Here is a 22,211-nt window from a genome sequence, read left to right as displayed (position 1 = left end):
TCTCTAGCCTTGAAACAGTGTTCTTGGGGTTTCCCTGGAGTGCCATCAAGGAAATCAAGGCTCCTTTCATGTGTGATGTGCAACACGGAATTGCTCTGCACGCAGTGCAGGGGAATCGGGCCTCATCTCGCGGCGAGGGGGAAGTCTCATGGTTTTTCTCGAGTTGCGGCGGGAACCTGGGGTATATTCTCGAGTTACGACGGGGATGGCCCTTCCACCCACGTGTTTGTTCAGCCACGTCAGGACTCCTGCCTAGTTGCGAGGGACAACTCGGGATTCTCCTCGAGGCTTGGCAGGGCAATTGGAACGCCTCTCCAGCTGAGGCGGGAGACCAAGGGTCCCTTTCCACGCGCCACAAGAATCCTGGGACTCCTATCAAGTTTCACGAGGAGTCAGGCATCGTCTCCTTTGGAGGCACTGATCTCCGCGTACCTCTGGAGTTTTCAAAGGATGTGAGGCCTCCGGTCGCGATGAGGTGGGGAACTAGGTGTTTCTCTGTGGTCTCCACAGGGGATTCAGGCATCCTTTCTTCTTGGGAGATGCAAGACGAGCCTGCATTCAAGTCACTGCAGGGATATTCGGCCTTATTTCGAGTCAGGGCATCGCGGTGTCCATTCCACTTGAGGCCGCAAACTCAGGGTCCCTCTCACATACCTAGAGCTGAGAGAAGCCTCCTCTTGAGGTGCTTGTGGTAAGGTGGTATTCCTCTGGAGTCGAAGCCAGGGACTAACCTCTCATCTCGAGTTGATTTTTGGCCCAAGGATTTCTTTCGTGTTGCTACAGTGACCTCAGGATCCCTCTAGCCTTGAAACAGTGTTCTTGGGGTTTCTCTGGAGTGCCATCAAGGAAATCAAGGCTCCTTTCATGTGTGATGTGCAACACGGAATTGCTCTGCACGCAGTACAGGGGAATCGGGCCTCATCTCGCGGCGAGGGGGAAGTCTCATGGTTTTTCTCGAGTTGCGGCGGGAACCTTGGGTATATTCTCGAGTTACGACGGGGATGGCCCTTCCACCCACGTGTTTCTTCAGCCACGTCAGGACTCCTGCCTAGTTGCGAGGGACAACTCGGGATTCTCCTCGAGGCTTTGCAGGGCAATTGGGACGCCTCTCCAGCTGAGACGGGAGACCAAGGGTCCCTTTCCACGTGCCACAAGAATCCTGGGTCTCCTATCAAGTTTCACGAGGAGTCAAGCATCGTCTCCTTTGGAGGCACTGATCTCCGCGTACCTCTGGAGTTTTCAAAGGATGTGAGGCCTCCGGTCGCGATGAGGTGGGGAACTAGGTCTTTCTCTGTGGTCTCCACAGGGGATTCAGACATCCTTTCTTCTTGGGAGATGCAAGACGAGCCTGCATTCCAGTCACTGCAGGGATATCCGGCCTTATTTCGAGTCAGGTCATCGCGGTGTCCATTCCACTTGAGGCCGCAAACTCAGGGTCCCTCTCACATGCCTAGAGCTGAGAGAAGCCTCCTCTTGAGGTGCTTGTGGTAAGGTGGTATTCCTCTGGAGTCGAAGCCAGGGTCTAACCTCTCATCTCGAGTTGATTTTTGGTCCACGGAGCTCTTTCGTGTTGCTACAGTGACCTCAGGATCCCTCTAGCCTTGAAACAGTGTTCTTGGGGTTTCTCTGGAGTGCCATGAAGGAAATCAAGGCTCCTTTCATGTGTGATGTGCAACACAGAATTGCTCTGCACGCAGTGCAGGGGAATCGGGCCTCATCTCGCGGCGAGAGGGAAGTCTCATGGTTTTTCTCGAGTTGCGGCGGGAACCTGGGGTATATTCTCGAGTTACGACGGGGATGGCCCTTCCACCCACGTGTTTCTTCAGCCACGTCAGGACTCCTGCCTAGTTGCGAGGGACAACTGGGGATTCTCCTCCAGGCTTTGCAGGGCAATTGGGACGCCTCTCCAGCTGAGGCGGGAGACCAAGGGTCCCTTTCCACGTGCCACAAGAATCCTGGGACTCCTATCAAGTTTCACGAGGAGTCAGGCATCGTCTCCTTTGGAGGCACTGATCTCCGCGTACCTCTGGAATTTTCAAAGGATGTGAGGCCTCCGGTCGCGATGAGGTGGGGAACTAGGTCTTTCTCTGTGGTCTCCACAGGGGATTCAGACATCCTTTCTTCTTGGGAGATGCAAGACGAGACTGCATTCAAGTCACTTCAGGGATATCCGGCCTTATTTCGAGTCAGGGCATCGCGGTGTCCATTCCACTTGAGGCCGCAAACTCAGGGTCCCTCTCACATACCTAGAGCTGAGAGAAGCCTCCTCTTGAGGTGCTTGTGGTAAGGTGGTATTCCTCAGGAGTCGAAGCCAGGGACTAACCTCTCATCTCGTGTTGATTCTTGGTCGACGGAGCTCTTTCGTGTTGCTACAGTGACCTCAGGATCCCTCTAGCCTTGAAACAGTGTTCTTGGGGTTTCTCTGGAGTGCCATCAAGGAAATCAAGACTCCTTTCATGTGTGATGTGCAACACGGAATTGCTCTGCACGCAGTGCAGGGGAATCGGGCCTCATCTCGCGGCGAGGGGGAAGTCTCATGGTTTTTCTCGAGTTGCGGCGGGAACCTGGGGTATATTCCTGAGTTCCGACGGGGATGGCCTTTCCACCCACGTGTTTCTTCAGCGACGTCAGGACTCCTGCCTAGTTGCGAGGGACAACTCTGGATTTTCCTCGAGGCTTGGCAGGGCAATTGGGACGCCTCTCCATCTGAGGCGGGTGACCAAGGTTCCCTTTCCACGTGCCACAAGAATCCTGGGACTCCTATCAAGTTTCACGAGGAGTCAGGCATCGTCTCCTTTGGAGGCACTGATCTCCGCGTACCTCTGGAGTTTTCAAAGGATGTGAGGCTATCGGTCGCGATGAGGTGGGGAACTAAGTCTTTCTCTGTGCTTTCCACAGGGGATTCAGACATCCTTTCGTCCTGGGAGATGCAAGACGAGCCTGCATTCAAGTCACTGCAGGGATATCCGGCCTTATTTCGAGTCAGGGCATCGCGGTGTCCATTCCACTTGAGGCCGCAAACTCAGGATCCCTCTCACATACCTAGAGCTGAGAGAAGCCTCCTCTTGAGGTGCTTGTGGTAAGGTGGTATTCCTCTGGAGTCGAAGCCAGGGACTAACCTCTCATCTCGAGTTGATTTTTGGTCCACGGAGCTCTTTCGTGTTGCTACAGTGACCTCAGGATCCCTCTAGCCTTGAAACAGTGTTCTTGGGGTTTCTCTGGAGTGCCATCAAGGAAATCAAGGCTCCTTTCATGTGTGATGTGCAACACAGAATTGCTCTGCACGCAGTGCACGGGAATCGGGCCTCATCTCGCGGCGAGGGGGAAGTCTCATGGTTTTTCTCGAGTTGCGGCGGGAACCTGGGGTATATTCTCGAGTTACGACGGGGATGGCCCTTCCACACACGTGTTTGTTCAGCCAGTTCAGGACTCTTGCCTAGTTGCGAGACACAACTCGGGATTCTCCTCGAGGCTTGGAAAGGCAATTGGGACGCCTCTCCAGCTGAGGCGGGAGACCAAGGGTCCCTTTCCACGTGCCACAGGAATCCTGGGACTCCTATCAAGTTTCACGAGGAGTCAGGCATCGTCTCCTTTGGAGGCACTGATCTCCGCGTACCTCTGGAGTTTTCAAAGGATGTGAGGCCTCCGGTCGCTATGAGGTGGGGAACTAGGTGTTTCTCTGTCGTCTCCACAGGGGATTCAGACATCCTTTCTTCTTGGGAGATGCAAGACGAGCCTGCATTCCAGTCACTGCAGGGATATCCGGCCTTATTTCGAGTCAGGGCATCGCGGTGTCCATTCCACTTGAGGCCGCAAACTCAGGATCCCTCTCACATACCTAGAGCTGAGAGAAGCCTCCTCTTGAGGTGCTTGTGGTAAGGTGGTATTCCTCAGGAGTCGAAGCCAGGGACTAACCTCTCATCTCGTGTTGATTCTTGGTCCACGGAGCTCTTTCGTGTTGCTACAGTGACCTGAGGATCCCTCTAGCCTTGAAACAGTGTTCTTGGGGTTTCTCTGGAGTGCCATCAAGGAAATCAAGGCTCCTTTCATGTGTGATGTGCAAGACGGAATTGCTCTGCACGCAGTGCAGGGGAATCGGGCCTCATCTCGCGGCGAGGGGGAAGTCTCATGGTTTTTCTCGAGTTGCGGCGGGAACCTGGGGTATATTCTCGAGTTACGATGGGGATGGCCCTTCCACCCACGTGTTTGTTCAGCCACGTCAGGACTCCTGCCTAGTTGCGAGGGACAACTCGGGATTCTCCTCGAGGCTTGGCAGGGCAATTGGAACGCCTCTCCAGCTGAGGCGGGAGACCAAGGGTCCCTTTCCACGTGCCACAAGAATCCTGGGACTCGTATCAATTTTCACGAGGAGTCAGGCATCGTCTCCTTTGGAGGCACTGATCTCAGCGTACCTCTGGAGGTTTCAAAGGATGTGAGGCCTCCGGTCGCGATGAGGTGGGGAACTAGGTCTTTCTTTGTGGTCTCCACAGGGGATTCAGACATCCTTTCTTCTTGGGAGATGCAAGATGAGCCTGCATTGAAGTCACTGCAGGGATATCCGGCCTTATTTCGAGTCAGGGCATCGCGGTGTCCATTCCACTTGAGGCCGCAAACTCAGGATCCCTCTCACATACCTAGAGCTGAGAGAAGCCTCCTCTTGAGGTGCTTGTGGTAAGGTGGTATTCCTCAGGAGTCGAAGCCAGGGACTAACCTCTCATCTCGTGTTGATTCTTGGTCCACGGAGCTCTTTTGTGTTGCTACAGTGACCTCAGGATCCCTCTAGCCTTGAAACAGTGTTCTTGGGGTTTCTCTGGAGTGCCATCAAGGAAATCAAGGCTCCTTTCATGTGTGATGTGCAACACGGAATTGCTCTGCACGCAGTGCAGGGGAATCGGGCCTCATCTCGCAGCGAGGGGGAAGTCTCATGGTTTTTCTCGAGTTGCGGCGGGAACCTGGGGTATATTCTCGAGTTACGACGGGGATGGCCCTTCCACACACGTGTGTGTTCAGCCATGTCAGGACTCCTGCCTAGTTGCGAGGGACAATTCGGGATTCTCCTCGAGGCTTTGCAGGGCAATTGGGACGCCTCTCCAGCTGAGACGGGAGACCAAGGGTCCCTTTCCACGTGCCACAGGAATCCTGGGTCTCCTATCAAGTTTCACGAGGAGTCAGGCATCGTCTCCTTTGGAGGCACTGATCTCCGCATACCTCTGGAGTTTTCAAAGGATTTGAGGCCTCCTGTAGCGATGAGGTGGGGAACTAGGTCTTTCTCTGTGGTCTCCACAGGGGATTCAGACATCCTTTCATCTTGGAAGATGCAAGACGAGCCTGCATTCCAGTCACTGCAGGGATGTCCAGCCTTATTTCGCGTCAGGGCATCGCGATGTCCATTCCACTTGAGGCCGCAAACTCAGGGTCCCTCTCACATGCCTAGAGCTGAGAGAAGCCTCCTCTTGAGGTGCTTGTGGTAAGGTGGTATTCCTCTGGAGTCGAAGCCAGGGACTAACCTCTCATCTCGAGTTGATTTTTGGCCCACTGAGCTCTTTCGTGTTGCTACAGTGACCTCAGGATCCCTCTAGCCTTGAAACAGTGTTCTTGGGGTTTCTCTGGAGTGCCATCAAGGAAATCAAGGCTCCTTTCATGTGTGATGTGCAACACGGAATTGCTCTGCACACAGTGCAGGGGAATCGGGCCTCATCTCGCGGCGAGGGGGAAGTCTCATGGTTTTTCTCGAGTTGCGGCGGGAACCTGGGGTATATTCTCGAGTTACGACGGGGATGGCCCTTCCACCCACGTGTTTCTTCAGCGACGTCAGGACTCCTGCCTAGTTGCGAGGGACAACTCTGGATTCTCCTCGAGGCTTGGCAGGGCAATTGGGACGCCTCTCCAGCTGAGGCGGGAGACCAAGTGTCCCTTTCCAAGTGCCACAGGAATCCTGGGACTTCTATCAAGTTTCACGAGGAGTCAGGCATCGTCTCCTTTGGAGGCACTGATCTCCGCGTACCTCTGGAGTTTTCAAAGGATGTGAGGCTATCGGTCGCGATGAGGTGGGGAACTAAGTCTTTCTCTGTGCTTTCCACAGGGGATTCAGACATCCTTTCGTCCTGGGAGATGCAAGACGAGCCTGCATTGAAGTCACTGCAGGGATATCCGGCCTTATTTCGAGTCAGGGCATCGCGGTGTCCATTCCACTTGGGGCCGCAAACTCAGGGTCCCTCTCACATACCTAGAGCTGAGAGAAGCCTCCTCTTGAGGTGCTTGTGGTAAGGTGGTATTCCTCTGGAGACGAATCCAGGGACTAACCTCTCTTTTCGAGTTGATTTTTGGTCCACAGAGTTCTTTCGTGTTGCTACAGTGACCTCAGGATCCCTCTATCCTTGAAACAGTGTTCTTGGGGTTTCTCTGGAGTGCCATCAAGGAAATCAAGGCTCCTTTCATGTGTGATGTGCAACACGGAATTGCTCTGCACGCAGTACAGGGGAATCAGGCCTCATCTCGCGGCGAAGGGGAAGTCTCATGGTTTTTCTCGAGTTGCGGCGGGAACCTGGGGTATATTCTCGAGTTCCGACGGGGATGGCCCTTCCACACACGTGTGTGTTCAGCCATGTCAGGACTCCTGCCTAGTTGCGAGACACAACTCGGGATTCTCCTCGAGGCTTTGCAGGGCAATTGGGACGCCTCTCCAGCTGAGACGGGAGACCAAGGGTCCCTTTCCACGTGCCACAGGAATCCTGGGTCTCCTATCAAGTTTCACGAGGAGTCAGGCATCGTCTCCTTTGGAGGCACTGATCTCCGCGTACCTCTGGAGTTTTCAAAGGATTTGAGGCCTCCTGTCGCGATGAGGTGGGGAACTAAGTCTTTCTCTGTGGTCTCCACAGGGGATTCAGACACCCTTTCGTCTTGGGAGATGCAAGACGAGCCTGCATTCAAGTCACTGCAGGGATATCCGGCCTTATTTCGAGTCAGGGCATCGCGGTGTCCATTCCACTTGAGGCCGCAAACTCAGGGTCCCTCTCACATACCTAGAGCTGAGAGAAGCCTCCTCTTGAGGTGCTTGTGGTAAGGTGGTATTCCTCTGGAGTCGAAGCCAGGGACTAACCTCTCATCGCGAGTTGATTTTTGGTCCACAGAGCTCTTTCCTGTTGCTACAGTGACCTCAGGATCCCTCTAGCCTTGAAACAGTGTTCTTGGGGTTTCTCTGGAGTGCCATGAAGGAAATCAAGGCTCCTTTCATGTGTGATGTGCAACACACAATTGCTCTGCACGCAGTGCAGGGAAATCGGGCCTCATCTCGCGGCGAGGGGGAAGTCTCATGGTTTTTCTCGAGTTGCGGCGGGAACCTGGGGTATATTCTCGAGTTCCGACGGGGATGGCCCTTCCACACACGTGTTTGTTCAGCCACGTCAGGGCTCTTGCCTAGTTGCGAGACACAACTCGGTATTCTCCTCGAGGCTTGGCAAGGCAATTGGGACGTCTCTCCAGCTGAGGCGGGAGACCAAGGGTCCCTTTCCACGTGCCACAGGAATCCTGGGACTCCTATCAAGTTTCACGAGGAGTCAGGCATCGTCTCCTTTGGAGGCACTGATCTCAGCGTACCTCTGGAGTTTTCAAAGGATGTGAGGCCTCCGGTCGCGATGAGGTGGGGAACTAGGTCTTTCTCTGTGGTCTCCACAGGGGATTCAGACATCCTTTCATCTTGGGAGATGCAAGACGAGCCTGCATTCAAGTCACTGCAGGGATATCCAGCCTTATTTCGCGTCAGGGCATCGCGGTGTCCATTCCACTTGAGGCCGCAAACTCAGGGTCCCTCTCACATACCTAGAGCTGAGAGAAGCCTCCTCTTGAGGTGCTTGTGGTAAGGTGGTATTCCTCTGCAGTCGAAGCCAGGGACTAACCTCTCATCTCGAGTTGATTTTTGGCCCACGGAGCTCTTTCGTGTTGCTACAGTGACCTCAGGATCCCTCTAGCCTTGAAACAGTGTTCTTGGGGTTTCTCTGGAGTGCCATCAAGGAAATCAAGGCTCCTTTCAAGTGTGATGTGCAACACGGAATTGCTCTGCACGCAGTGCAGGGGAATCGGGCCTCATCTCGCGGCGAGGGGGAAGTCTCATGGTTTTTCTCGAGTTGCGGCGGGAACCTGGGGTAAATTCTCGAGTTACGACGGGGATGGCCCTTCCACCCACGTGTTTCTTCAGCGACGTCAGGACTCCTGCCTAGTTGCGAGGGACAACTCTGGATTCTCCTCGAGGCTTGGCAGGGCAATTGGGATGCCTCTCCAGCTGAGGCGGGAGACCAAGTGTCCCTTTCCAAGTGCCACAGGAATCCTGGGACTCCTATCAAGTTTCACGAGGAGTCAGGCATCGTCTCCTTTGGAGGCACTGATCTCCGCGTACCTCTGGAGTTTTCAAAGGATGTGAGGCTATCGGTCGCGATGAGGTGGGGAACTAAGTCTTTCTCTGTGCTTTCCACAGGGGATTCAGACATCCTTTCGTCCTGGGAGATGCAAGACGAGCCTGCATTGAAGTCACTGCAGGGATATCCGGCCCTATTTCGAGTCAGGGCATCGAGGTGTCCATTCCACTTGAGGCCGCAAACTCAGGGTCCCTCTCACATACCTAGAGCTGAGAGAAGCCTCCTCTTGAGGTGCTTGTGGTAAGGTGGTATTCCTCTGGAGACGAATCCAGGGACTAACCTCTCTTTTCGAGTTGATTTTTGGTCCACAGAGTTCTTTCGTGTTGCTACAGTGACCTCAGGATCCCTCTAGCCTTGAAACAGTGTTCTTGGGGTTTCTCTGGAGTGCCATCAAGGAAATCAAGGCTCCTTTCATGTGTGATGTGCAAGACGGAATTGCTCTGCACGCAGTACAGGGGAATCGGGCCTCATCTCGCATCGAGTGGCAAGTCTCATGGTTTTTCTCGAGTTGCGGCGGGAACCTGGGGTATATTCTCGAGTTACGACGGGGATGGCCCTTCCACACACGTGTTTGTTCAGCCACGTCAGGACTCCTGCCTAGTTGCGAGGGACAACTCGGGATCCTCCTCGAGGCTTGGCAGGGCAATTGGAACGCCTCTCCAGCTGAGGCGGGAGACCAAGTGTCCCTTTCCACGTGCCACAAGAATCCTGGGACTCCTATCAAGTTTCACGAGGAGTCAGGCATCGTCTCCTTTGGAGGCACTGATCTCCGCGTACCTCTGGAGTTTTCAAAGGATGTGAGGCCTCCGGTCGCGATGAGGTGGGGAACTAGGTCTTTCTTTGTGGTCTCCACAGGGGATTCAGACATCCTTTCTTCTTGGGAGATGCAAGACGAGCCTGCATTCAATTCACTGCAGGGATATCCGGCCTTATTTCGAGTCAGGGCATCGCGGTGTCCATTCCACTTGAGGCCGCAAACTCAGGATCCCTCTCACATACCTAGAGCTGAGAGAAGCCTCCTCTTGAGGTGCTTGTGTTAAGATGGTATTCCTCTGGAGTCGAAGCCAGGGACTAACCTCTCATCTCGAGTTGATTTTTGGCCCACGGAGCTCTTTCGTGTTGCTACAGTGACCTCAGGATCCCTCTAGCCTTGAAACAGTGTTCTTGGGGTTTCTCTGGAGTGCCATCAAGGAAATCAAGGCTCCTTTCATGTGTGATGTGCAAGACGGAATTGCTCTGCACGCAGTACAGGGGAATCGGGCCTCATCTCGCATCGAGGGGGAAGTCTCATGGTTTTTCTCGAGTTGCGGCGGGAACCTGGGGTATATTCTCGAGTTACGACGGGGATGGCCCTTCCACCCACGTGTTTGTTCAGCCACGTCAGGACTCTTGCCTCCTTGCGAGACACAACTCGGGATTCTCCTCGAGGCTTGGCAAGGCAATTGTGACGTCTCTCCAGCTGAGGCGGGAGACCAAGGGTCCCTTTCCACGTGCCACAGGAATCCTGGGACTCCTATCAAGTTTCACGAGGAGTCAGGCATCGTCTCCTTTGGAGGCACTGATCTCCGCGTACCTCTGGAGTTTTCAAAGGATGTGAGGCCTGCGGTCGCGATGAGGTGGGGAACTAGGTGTTTCTCTGTGGTCTCCACAGGGGATTCAGACATCCTTTCATCTTCGGAGATGCAAGACGAGCCTGCATTGAAGTCACTGCAGGGATATCCGGCCTTATTTCGAGTCAGGGCATCGCGGTGTCCATTCCACTTGAGGCCGGAAACTCAGGGTCCCTCTCACATACCTAGAGCTGAGAGAAGCCTCCTCTTGAGGTGCTTGTGGTAAGGTGGTATTCCTCTGGAGTCGAAGCCAGGGACTAACCTCTCATCTCGAGTTGATTTTTGGCCCACGGAGCTCTTTCGTGTTGCTACAGTGACCTCAGGATCCCTCTAGCCTTGAAACAGTGTTCTTGGGGTTTCTCTGGAGTGTCATCAAGGAAATCAAGGCTCCATTCATGTGTGATGTGCAACACGGAATTGCTCTGCACGCAGTGCAGGGGAATCGGGCCTCATCTCGCGGCGAGGGGGAAGTCTCATGGTTTTTCTCGAGTTGCGGCGGGAACCTGGGGTATATTCTCGAGTTACGACGGGGATGGCCCTTCCACCCACGTGTTTCTTCAGCGACGTCAGGACTCCTGCCTACTTGCGAGGGACAACTCTGGATTCTCCTCGAGGCTTGGCAAGGCAATTGGGACGCCTCTCCAGCTGAGGCGGGAGACCAAGTGTCCCTTTCCAAGTGCCACAGGAATCCTGGGACTCCTATCAAGTTTCACGAGGAGTCAGGCATCGTCTCCTTTGGAGGCACTGATCTCCGCGTACCTCTGGAGTTTTCAAAGGATGTGAGGGTATCGGTCGTGATGAGGTGGGGAACTAAGTCTTTCTCTGTGCTTTCCACAGGGGATTCAGACATCCTTTCGTCCTGGGAGATGCAAGACGAGCCTGCATTGAAGTCACTGCAGGGATATCCGGCCTTATTTCGAGTCAGGGCATCGCGGTGTCCATTCCACTTGAGGCCGCAAACTCAGGGTCCCTCTCACATACCTAGAGCTGAGAGAAGCCTCCTCTTGAGGTGCTTGTGTTAAGGTGGTATTCCTCTGGTGACGAATCCAGGGACTAACCTCTCTTTTCGAGTTGATTTTTGGTCCACAGAGTTCTTTCGTGTTGCTACAGTGACCTCAGGATCCCTCTATCCTTGAAACAGTGTTCTTGGGGTTTCTCTGGAGTGCCATCAAGGAAATCAAGGCTCCTTTCATGTGTGATGTGCAAGACGGAATTGCTCTGCACGCAGTACAGGGGAATCGGGCCTCATCTCGCATCGAGGGGGAAGTCTCATGGTTTTTCTCGAGTTGCGGCGGGAACCTGGGGTATATTCTCGAGTTACGACGGGGATGGCCCTTCCACCCACGTGTTTGTTCAGCCACGTCAGGACTCCTGCCTAGTTGCGAGGGACAACTCGGGATTCTCCTCGAGGCTTGGCAGGGCAATTGGAACGCCTCTCCAGCTGAGGCGGGAGACCAAGGGTCCCTTTCCACGTGCCACAAGAATCCTGGGACTCCTATCAAGTTTCACGAGGAGTCAGGCATCGTCTCCTTTGGAGGCACTAATCTCCGCGTACCTCTGGAGTTTTCAAAGGATGTGAGGCCTCCGGTCGCGATGAGGTGGGGAACTAGGTGTTTCTCTGTAGTCTCCAGAGGGGATTCAGACATCCTTTCTTCTTGGGAGATGCAAGACGAGCCTGCATTCAAGTCACTGCAGGGATATCCGGCCTTATTTCGAGTCAGGGCATCGCGGTGTCCATTCCACTTGAGGCCGCAAACTCAGGATCCCTCTCACATACCTAGAGCTGAGAGAAGCCTCCTCTTGAGGTGCTTGTGGTAAGGTGGTATTCCTCAGGAGTCAAAGCCAGGGACTAACCTCTCCTCTCGTGTTGATTCTTGGTCCACGGAGCTCTTTCGTGTTGCTACAGTGACCTCAGGATCCCTCTAGCCTTGAAACAGTTTTCTTGGGGTTTCTCTGGAGTGCCATCAAGGAAATCAAGGCTCCTTTCATGTGTGATGTGCAACACGGAATTGCTCTGCACGCAGTGCAGGGGAATCGGGCCTCATCTCGCGGCGAGGGGGAAGTCTCATGGTTTTTCTCGACTTGCGGCGGGAACCTGGGGTATATTCTCGAGTTACGACGGGGATGGCCCTTCCACCCACGTGTTTGTTCAGCCACGTCAGGACTCTTGCCTAGTTGCGAGACACAACTCGGGATTCTCCTCGAGGCTTGGCAAGGCAATTGGGACGCCTCTCCAGCTGAGGCGGGAGACCAAGGGTCCCTTTCCACGTGCCACAAGAATCCTGGGACTCCTATCAAGTTTCACGAGGAGTCAGGCATCGTCTCCTTTGGAGGCACTGATCTCCGCGTACCTCTGGAGTTTTCAAAGGATGTGAGGCCTCCGGTCGCCATGAGGTGGGGAACTAGGTGTTTCTCTGTGGTCTCCACAGGGGATTCAGACATCCTTTCATCTTGGGAGATGCAAGACGAGCCTGCATTCAAGTCACTGCAGGGATATCCGGCCTTATTTCGCGTCAGGGCATCGCGGTGTCCATTCCACTTGAGGCCGCAAACTCAGGGTCCCTCTCACATACCTAGAGCTGAGAGAAGCCTCCTCTTGAGGTGCTTGTGGTAAGGTGGTATTCCTCTGGAGTCGAAGCCACGGACTAACCTCTCATCTCGAGTTGATTTTTGGCCCACGGAGCTCTTTCGTGTTGCTACAGTGACCTCAGGATCCCTCTAGCCTTGAAACAGTGTTCTTGGGGTTTCTCTGGAGTGCCATGAAGGAAATTAAGCCTCCTTTCATGTGTGATGTGCAACACGGAATTGCTCTGCACGCAGTGCAGGGGAATCAGGCCTCATCTCGCGGCGAGGGGGAAGTCTCATGGTTTTTCTCGAGTTGCGGCGGGAACCTGGGGTATATTCTCGAGTTACGACGGGGATGGCCCTTCCACCCACGTATTTCTCCAGCGACGTCAGGACTCCTGCCTAGTTGCGAGGGACAACTCTGGATTCTCCTCGAGGCTTGGCAGGGCAATTGTGACGCCTCTCCAGCTGAGGCGGGAGACCAAGTGTCCCTTTCCAAGTGCCACAGGAATCCTGGGACTCCTATCAAGTTTCACGAGGAGTCAGGCATCGTCTCCTTTGGAGGCACTGATCTCAGCGTACCTCTGGAGTTTTCAAAGGATGTGAGGCTATCGGTCGCGATGAGGTTGGGAACTAAGTCTTTCTCTGTGCTTTCCACAGGGGATTCAGACATCCTTTCGTCCTGGGAGATGCAAGACGAGCCTGCATTGAAGTCACTGCAGGGATATCCGGCCTTATTTCGAGTCAGGGCATCGCGGTGTCCATTCCACTTGAGGCCGCAAACTCAGGGTCCCTCTCACATACCTAGAGCTGAGAGAAGCCTCCTCTTGAGGTGCTTGTGGTAAGGTGGTATTCCTCTGGAGACGAATCCAGGGACTAACCTCTCTTTTCGAGTTGATTTTTGGTCCACAGAGTTCTTTCGTGTTGCTACAGTGACCTCAGGATCCCTCTAGCCTTGAAACAGTGTTCTTGGGGTTTCTCTGGAGTACCATCAAGGAAATCAAGGCTCCTTTCATGTGTGATGTGCAACACGGAATTGCTCTGCACGCAGTGCATGGGAATCGGGCCTCATCTCGCATCGAGGGGCAAGTCTCATGGTTTTTCTCGAGTTGCGGCGGGAACCTGGGGTATATTCTCGAGTTACGACGGGGATGGCCCTTCCACCCACGTGTTTGTTCAGCCACGTCAGGACTCCTGCCTAGTTGCGAGGGACAACTCGGGATTCTCCTCGAGGCTTGGCAGGGCAATTGGAACGCCTCTCCAGCTGAGGCGGGAGACCAAGGGTCCCTTTCCACGTGCCACAAGAATCCTGGGACTCCTATCAAGTTTCACGAGGAGTCAGGCATCGTCTCCTTTGGAGGCACTGATTTCTGCATACCTCTGGAGTTTTCAAAGGATTTGAGGCCTCCTGTCGCGATGAGGTGGGGAACTAGGTCTTTCTCTGTGGTCTCCACAGGGGATTCAGACATCCTTTCGTCTTGGGAGATGCAAGATGAGCCTGCATTCCAGTCACTGCAGGGATATCCGGCCTTATTTCGAGTCAGGGCATCGCGGTGTCCATTCCACTTGAGGCCGCAAACTCAGGATCCCTCTCACATACCTAGAGCTGAGAGAAGCCTCCTCTTGAGGTGCTTGTGGTAAGGTGGTATTCCTCTGGAGTCGAAGCCAGGGACTAACCTCTCATCTCGAGTTGATTTTTGGTCCACGGAGCTCTTTCGTGTTGCTACAGTGACCTCAGGATCCCTCTAGCCTTGAAACAGTGTTCTTGGGGTTTCTCTGGAGTGCCATCAAGGAAATCAAGGCTCCTTTCATGTGTGATGTGCAACACAGAATTGCTCTGCACGCAGTGCACGGGAATCGGGCCTCATCTCGCGGCGAGGGGGAAGTCTCATGGTTTTTCTCGAGTTGCGGCGGGAACCTGGGGTATATTCTCGAGTTACGACGGGGATGGCCCTTCCACACACGTGTTTGTTCAGCCAGTTCAGGACTCTTGCCTAGTTGCGAGACACAACTCGGGATTCTCCTCGAGGCTTGGAAAGGCAATTGGGACGCCTCTCCAGCTGAGGCGGGAGACCAAGGGTCCCTTTCCACGTGCCACAGGAATCCTGGGACTCCTATCAAGTTTCACGAGGAGTCAGGCATCGTCTCCTTTGGAGGCACTGATCTCCGCGTACCTCTGGAGTTTTCAAAGGATGTGAGGCCTCCGGTCGCTATGAGGTGGGGAACTAGGTGTTTCTCTGTCGTCTCCACAGGGGATTCAGACATCCTTTCTTCTTGGGAGATGCAAGACGAGCCTGCATTCCAGTCACTGCAGGGATATCCGGCCTTATTTCGAGTCAGGGCATCGCGGTGTCCATTCCACTTGAGGCCGCAAACTCAGGATCCCTCTCACATACCTAGAGCTGAGAGAAGCCTCCTCTTGAGGTGCTTGTGGTAAGGTGGTATTCCTCAGGAGTCGAAGCCAGGGACTAACCTCTCATCTCGTGTTGATTCTTGGTCCACGGAGCTCTTTCGTGTTGCTACAGTGACCTGAGGATCCCTCTAGCCTTGAAACAGTGTTCTTGGGGTTTCTCTGGAGTGCCATCAAGGAAATCAAGGCTCCTTTCATGTGTGATGTGCAAGACGGAATTGCTCTGCACGCAGTGCAGGGGAATCGGGCCTCATCTCGCGGCGAGGGGGAAGTCTCATGGTTTTTCTCGAGTTGCGGCGGGAACCTGGGGTATATTCTCGAGTTACGATGGGGATGGCCCTTCCACCCACGTGTTTGTTCAGCCACGTCAGGACTCCTGCCTAGTTGCGAGGGACAACTCGGGATTCTCCTCGAGGCTTGGCAGGGCAATTGGAACGCCTCTCCAGCTGAGGCGGGAGACCAAGGGTCCCTTTCCACGTGCCACAAGAATCCTGGGACTCGTATCAATTTTCACGAGGAGTCAGGCATCGTCTCCTTTGGAGGCACTGATCTCAGCGTACCTCTGGAGGTTTCAAAGGATGTGAGGCCTCCGGTCGCGATGAGGTGGGGAACTAGGTCTTTCTTTGTGGTCTCCACAGGGGATTCAGACATCCTTTCTTCTTGGGAGATGCAAGATGAGCCTGCATTGAAGTCACTGCAGGGATATCCGGCCTTATTTCGAGTCAGGGCATCGCGGTGTCCATTCCACTTGAGGCCGCAAACTCAGGATCCCTCTCACATACCTAGAGCTGAGAGAAGCCTCCTCTTGAGGTGCTTGTGGTAAGGTGGTATTCCTCAGGAGTCGAAGCCAGGGACTAACCTCTCATCTCGTGTTGATTCTTGGTCCACGGAGCTCTTTTGTGTTGCTACAGTGACCTCAGGATCCCTCTAGCCTTGAAACAGTGTTCTTGGGGTTTCTCTGGAGTGCCATCAAGGAAATCAAGGCTCCTTTCATGTGTGATGTGCAACACGGAATTGCTCTGCACGCAGTGCAGGGGAATCGGGCCTCATCTCGCAGCGAGGGGGAAGTCTCATGGTTTTTCTCGAGTTGCGGCGGGAACCTGGGGTATATTCTCGAGTTACGACGGGGATGGCCCTTCCACACACGTGTGTGTTCAGCCATGTCAGGACTCCTGCCTAGTTGCGAGGGACAATTCGGGATTCTCCTCGAGGCTTTGCAGGGCAATTGGGACGCCTCTCCAGCTGAGACGGGAGACCAAGGGTCCCTTTCCACGTGCCACAGGAATCCTGGGTCTCCTATCAAGTTTCACGAGGAGTCAGGCATCGTCTCCTTTGGAGGCACTGATCTCCGCATACCTCTGGAGTTTTCAAAGGATTTGAGGCCTCCTGTAGCGATGAGGTGGGGAACTAGGTCTTTCTCTGTGGTCTCCACAGGGGATTCAGACATCCTTTCATCTTGGAAGATGCAAGACGAGCCTGCATTCCAGTCACTGCAGGGATGTCCAGCCTTATTTCGCGTCAGGGCATCGCGATGTCCATTCCACTTGAGGCCGCAAACTCAGGGTCCCTCTCACATGCCTAGAGCTGAGAGAAGCCTCCTCTTGAGGTGCTTGTGGTAAGGTGGTATTCCTCTGGAGTCGAAGCCAGGGACTAACCTCTCATCTCGAGTTGATTTTTGGCCCACTGAGCTCTTTCGTGTTGCTACAGTGACCTCAGGATCCCTCTAGCCTTGAAACAGTGTTCTTGGGGTTTCTCTGGAGTGCCATCAAGGAAATCAAGGCTCCTTTCATGTGTGATGTGCAACACGGAATTGCTCTGCACACAGTGCAGGGGAATCGGGCCTCATCTCGCGGCGAGGGGGAAGTCTCATGGTTTTTCTCGAGTTGCGGCGGGAACCTGGGGTATATTCTCGAGTTACGACGGGGATGGCCCTTCCACCCACGTGTTTCTTCAGCGACGTCAGGACTCCTGCCTAGTTGCGAGGGACAACTCTGGATTCTCCTCGAGGCTTGGCAGGGCAATTGGGACGCCTCTCCAGCTGAGGCGGGAGACCAAGTGTCCCTTTCCAAGTGCCACAGGAATCCTGGGACTTCTATCAAGTTTCACGAGGAGTCAGGCATCGTCTCCTTTGGAGGCACTGATCTCCGCGTACCTCTGGAGTTTTCAAAGGATGTGAGGCTATCGGTCGCGATGAGGTGGGGAACTAAGTCTTTCTCTGTGCTTTCCACAGGGGATTCAGACATCCTTTCGTCCTGGGAGATGCAAGACGAGCCTGCATTGAAGTCACTGCAGGGATATCCGGCCTTATTTCGAGTCAGGGCATCGCGGTGTCCATTCCACTTGGGGCCGCAAACTCAGGGTCCCTCTCACATACCTAGAGCTGAGAGAAGCCTCCTCTTGAGGTGCTTGTGGTAAGGTGGTATTCCTCTGGAGACGAATCCAGGGACTAACCTCTCTTTTCGAGTTGATTTTTGGTCCACAGAGTTCTTTCGTGTTGCTACAGTGACCTCAGGATCCCTCTATCCTTGAAACAGTGTTCTTGGGGTTTCTCTGGAGTGCCATCAAGGAAATCAAGGCTCCTTTCATGTGTGATGTGCAACACGGAATTGCTCTGCACGCAGTACAGGGGAATCAGGCCTCATCTCGCGGCGAAGGGGAAGTCTCATGGTTTTTCTCGAGTTGCGGCGGGAACCTGGGGTATATTCTCGAGTTCCGACGGGGATGGCCCTTCCACACACGTGTGTGTTCAGCCATGTCAGGACTCCTGCCTAGTTGCGAGACACAACTCGGGATTCTCCTCGAGGCTTTGCAGGGCAATTGGGACGCCTCTCCAGCTGAGACGGGAGACCAAGGGTCCCTTTCCACGTGCCACAGGAATCCTGGGTCTCCTATCAAGTTTCACGAGGAGTCAGGCATCGTCTCCTTTGGAGGCACTGATCTCCGCGTACCTCTGGAGTTTTCAAAGGATTTGAGGCCTCCTGTCGCGATGAGGTGGGGAACTAAGTCTTTCTCTGTGGTCTCCACAGGGGATTCAGACACCCTTTCGTCTTGGGAGATGCAAGACGAGCCTGCATTCAAGTCACTGCAGGGATATCCGGCCTTATTTCGAGTCAGGGCATCGCGGTGTCCATTCCACTTGAGGCCGCAAACTCAGGGTCCCTCTCACATACCTAGAGCTGAGAGAAGCCTCCTCTTGAGGTGCTTGTGGTAAGGTGGTATTCCTCTGGAGTCGAAGCCAGGGACTAACCTCTCATCGCGAGTTGATTTTTGGTCCACAGAGCTCTTTCCTGTTGCTACAGTGACCTCAGGATCCCTCTAGCCTTGAAACAGTGTTCTTGGGGTTTCTCTGGAGTGCCATGAAGGAAATCAAGGCTCCTTTCATGTGTGATGTGCAACACACAATTGCTCTGCACGCAGTGCAGGGAAATCGGGCCTCATCTCGCGGCGAGGGGGAAGTCTCATGGTTTTTCTCGAGTTGCGGCGGGAACCTGGGGTATATTCTCGAGTTCCGACGGGGATGGCCCTTCCACACACGTGTTTGTTCAGCCACGTCAGGGCTCTTGCCTAGTTGCGAGACACAACTCGGTATTCTCCTCGAGGCTTGGCAAGGCAATTGGGACGTCTCTCCAGCTGAGGCGGGAGACCAAGGGTCCCTTTCCACGTGCCACAGGAATCCTGGGACTCCTATCAAGTTTCACGAGGAGTCAGGCATCGTCTCCTTTGGAGGCACTGATCTCAGCGTACCTCTGGAGTTTTCAAAGGATGTGAGGCCTCCGGTCGCGATGAGGTGGGGAACTAGGTCTTTCTCTGTGGTCTCCACAGGGGATTCAGACATCCTTTCATCTTGGGAGATGCAAGACGAGCCTGCATTCAAGTCACTGCAGGGATATCCAGCCTTATTTCGCGTCAGGGCATCGCGGTGTCCATTCCACTTGAGGCCGCAAACTCAGGGTCCCTCTCACATACCTAGAGCTGAGAGAAGCCTCCTCTTGAGGTGCTTGTGGTAAGGTGGTATTCCTCTGCAGTCGAAGCCAGGGACTAACCTCTCATCTCGAGTTGATTTTTGGCCCACGGAGCTCTTTCGTGTTGCTACAGTGACCTCAGGATCCCTCTAGCCTTGAAACAGTGTTCTTGGGGTTTCTCTGGAGTGCCATCAAGGAAATCAAGGCTCCTTTCAAGTGTGATGTGCAACACGGAATTGCTCTGCACGCAGTGCAGGGGAATCGGGCCTCATCTCGCGGCGAGGGGGAAGTCTCATGGTTTTTCTCGAGTTGCGGCGGGAACCTGGGGTAAATTCTCGAGTTACGACGGGGATGGCCCTTCCACCCACGTGTTTCTTCAGCGACGTCAGGACTCCTGCCTAGTTGCGAGGGACAACTCTGGATTCTCCTCGAGGCTTGGCAGGGCAATTGGGATGCCTCTCCAGCTGAGGCGGGAGACCAAGTGTCCCTTTCCAAGTGCCACAGGAATCCTGGGACTCCTATCAAGTTTCACGAGGAGTCAGGCATCGTCTCCTTTGGAGGCACTGATCTCCGCGTACCTCTGGAGTTTTCAAAGGATGTGAGGCTATCGGTCGCGATGAGGTGGGGAACTAAGTCTTTCTCTGTGCTTTCCACAGGGGATTCAGACATCCTTTCGTCCTGGGAGATGCAAGACGAGCCTGCATTGAAGTCACTGCAGGGATATCCGGCCCTATTTCGAGTCAGGGCATCGAGGTGTCCATTCCACTTGAGGCCGCAAACTCAGGGTCCCTCTCACATACCTAGAGCTGAGAGAAGCCTCCTCTTGAGGTGCTTGTGGTAAGGTGGTATTCCTCTGGAGACGAATCCAGGGACTAACCTCTCTTTTCGAGTTGATTTTTGGTCCACAGAGTTCTTTCGTGTTGCTACAGTGACCTCAGGATCCCTCTAGCCTTGAAACAGTGTTCTTGGGGTTTCTCTGGAGTGCCATCAAGGAAATCAAGGCTCCTTTCATGTGTGATGTGCAAGACGGAATTGCTCTGCACGCAGTACAGGGGAATCGGGCCTCATCTCGCATCGAGTGGCAAGTCTCATGGTTTTTCTCGAGTTGCGGCGGGAACCTGGGGTATATTCTCGAGTTACGACGGGGATGGCCCTTCCACACACGTGTTTGTTCAGCCACGTCAGGACTCCTGCCTAGTTGCGAGGGACAACTCGGGATCCTCCTCGAGGCTTGGCAGGGCAATTGGAACGCCTCTCCAGCTGAGGCGGGAGACCAAGTGTCCCTTTCCACGTGCCACAAGAATCCTGGGACTCCTATCAAGTTTCACGAGGAGTCAGGCATCGTCTCCTTTGGAGGCACTGATCTCCGCGTACCTCTGGAGTTTTCAAAGGATGTGAGGCCTCCGGTCGCGATGAGGTGGGGAACTAGGTCTTTCTTTGTGGTCTCCACAGGGGATTCAGACATCCTTTCTTCTTGGGAGATGCAAGACGAGCCTGCATTCAATTCACTGCAGGGATATCCGGCCTTATTTCGAGTCAGGGCATCGCGGTGTCCATTCCACTTGAGGCCGCAAACTCAGGATCCCTCTCACATACCTAGAGCTGAGAGAAGCCTCCTCTTGAGGTGCTTGTGTTAAGATGGTATTCCTCTGGAGTCGAAGCCAGGGACTAACCTCTCATCTCGAGTTGATTTTTGGCCCACGGAGCTCTTTCGTGTTGCTACAGTGACCTCAGGATCCCTCTAGCCTTGAAACAGTGTTCTTGGGGTTTCTCTGGAGTGCCATCAAGGAAATCAAGGCTCCTTTCATGTGTGATGTGCAAGACGGAATTGCTCTGCACGCAGTACAGGGGAATCGGGCCTCATCTCGCATCGAGGGGGAAGTCTCATGGTTTTTCTCGAGTTGCGGCGGGAACCTGGGGTATATTCTCGAGTTACGACGGGGATGGCCCTTCCACCCACGTGTTTGTTCAGCCACGTCAGGACTCTTGCCTCCTTGCGAGACACAACTCGGGATTCTCCTCGAGGCTTGGCAAGGCAATTGTGACGTCTCTCCAGCTGAGGCGGGAGACCAAGGGTCCCTTTCCACGTGCCACAGGAATCCTGGGACTCCTATCAAGTTTCACGAGGAGTCAGGCATCGTCTCCTTTGGAGGCACTGATCTCCGCGTACCTCTGGAGTTTTCAAAGGATGTGAGGCCTGCGGTCGCGATGAGGTGGGGAACTAGGTGTTTCTCTGTGGTCTCCACAGGGGATTCAGACATCCTTTCATCTTCGGAGATGCAAGACGAGCCTGCATTGAAGTCACTGCAGGGATATCCGGCCTTATTTCGAGTCAGGGCATCGCGGTGTCCATTCCACTTGAGGCCGGAAACTCAGGGTCCCTCTCACATACCTAGAGCTGAGAGAAGCCTCCTCTTGAGGTGCTTGTGGTAAGGTGGTATTCCTCTGGAGTCGAAGCCAGGGACTAACCTCTCATCTCGAGTTGATTTTTGGCCCACGGAGCTCTTTCGTGTTGCTACAGTGACCTCAGGATCCCTCTAGCCTTGAAACAGTGTTCTTGGGGTTTCTCTGGAGTGTCATCAAGGAAATCAAGGCTCCATTCATGTGTGATGTGCAACACGGAATTGCTCTGCACGCAGTGCAGGGGAATCGGGCCTCATCTCGCGGCGAGGGGGAAGTCTCATGGTTTTTCTCGAGTTGCGGCGGGAACCTGGGGTATATTCTCGAGTTACGACGGGGATGGCCCTTCCACCCACGTGTTTCTTCAGCGACGTCAGGACTCCTGCCTACTTGCGAGGGACAACTCTGGATTCTCCTCGAGGCTTGGCAAGGCAATTGGGACGCCTCTCCAGCTGAGGCGGGAGACCAAGTGTCCCTTTCCAAGTGCCACAGGAATCCTGGGACTCCTATCAAGTTTCACGAGGAGTCAGGCATCGTCTCCTTTGGAGGCACTGATCTCCGCGTACCTCTGGAGTTTTCAAAGGATGTGAGGGTATCGGTCGTGATGAGGTGGGGAACTAAGTCTTTCTCTGTGCTTTCCACAGGGGATTCAGACATCCTTTCGTCCTGGGAGATGCAAGACGAGCCTGCATTGAAGTCACTGCAGGGATATCCGGCCTTATTTCGAGTCAGGGCATCGCGGTGTCCATTCCACTTGAGGCCGCAAACTCAGGGTCCCTCTCACATACCTAGAGCTGAGAGAAGCCTCCTCTTGAGGTGCTTGTGTTAAGGTGGTATTCCTCTGGTGACGAAT

The sequence above is a fragment of the Cervus elaphus genome, chromosome 19, assembly GCF_910594005.1.
Source record: "Cervus elaphus chromosome 19, mCerEla1.1, whole genome shotgun sequence".
Lineage (NCBI taxonomy): Eukaryota > Metazoa > Chordata > Mammalia > Artiodactyla > Cervidae > Cervus > Cervus elaphus.
This window is presented reverse-complemented; position numbering follows the sequence as displayed.